We start from the raw sequence: 1,098 nt of genomic DNA, 5'->3' as shown, positions 1-1,098 counted from the left end.
AATGTCTATGAAGGCTGCTTCCTCATTTAAAGGGGGAAGGAGTGTAGCCCAGGGTCAGGAACACAATCTGTGTTATTACTAAACGTCCTATGACACCTGTTCTGGTTAATTAGGTGCACCGTGGTGTGTACCTCGTTCTCCTGAACAGACATGCGTTCCAGAGAACTTGATCGCCATGGCAACTGGCTTATGCCTGCTTCTCAGACTGTCTTTCCATTATTGGGAGCTGGAAGGGGAAGGACCACAGGCAGTCTGTACTCTCATGACCAATGTAACATGGCAATTCCTTGGCCCTTGTTTAATGCTCTGCAGCCATCACTGGCTGTGAAATAACAGAATGTAAGGGACACGTGCCTACTTCTCAGACCCCCCCCCCCCACCTCCTAGGAACAGAACTCCTGAGTGATGACAGTGACTCTGGGCACTGGGAAGGGGGTGGCAGGACCTGGCCCAAGTTACGTACCTGCTGTGGGTTGTTCTGAGATGCAGGTGCATTCTGGGCCAGTGTTATGGGTTTGTATCAGGATTCCATTAGAGGGATATTTTCCAGCATTTTGTCTTGTTTTGTGAGGCTAGGAAAGAAAGAGGGGATTTATACTGAGCGTGAGGAAAAGGAGGACTGAGTAGGAGGTGGGGCCCTAATATTTTACACAGTGCCTTTGGGTGCCTAGAACTTACCTTGCAGAAGGTCCCTACCTGCTAGTACACCAGCTGAGGGGCATTTCCCACAGAGCGGATGTCCACACAGTTCCAGGTCTTGGGAGACAGCCTGTGAGGCTTAGCTGCCAGGGGCGCCTTAGGGAGGCTCTCCAAGTGAGTGCTTGCTGAGGCAATTTCTTCTCGGCAGGCAGGGGTCAGGGGCCTTGGTGGATGGGCGCGGGGTCACTGGTGCAATAATTCTCAACTGGAGGTCAGGGCATGAAAAGCACTTGAAGACAATTGCACGCTGCAGTTTCCCTTGTCCAAGTGTCTCTCACCTGTGGAGATTTACACTCTGATGCCGCAGAGAGCCTCTGTCCCACTTGCCCATTCTCCTCCTCCATTCACTCCTTTCCTTTGCCTCAACAGCAGCTCCAGTGTTGGGAACAGATGTTCACC

The sequence above is a fragment of the Grampus griseus genome (genome assembly GCF_964374135.1).
Source record: "Grampus griseus genome assembly, chromosome: 6".
In the NCBI taxonomy this organism is placed as follows: Eukaryota; Metazoa; Chordata; class Mammalia; order Artiodactyla; family Delphinidae; genus Grampus; species Grampus griseus.
This window is presented reverse-complemented; position numbering follows the sequence as displayed.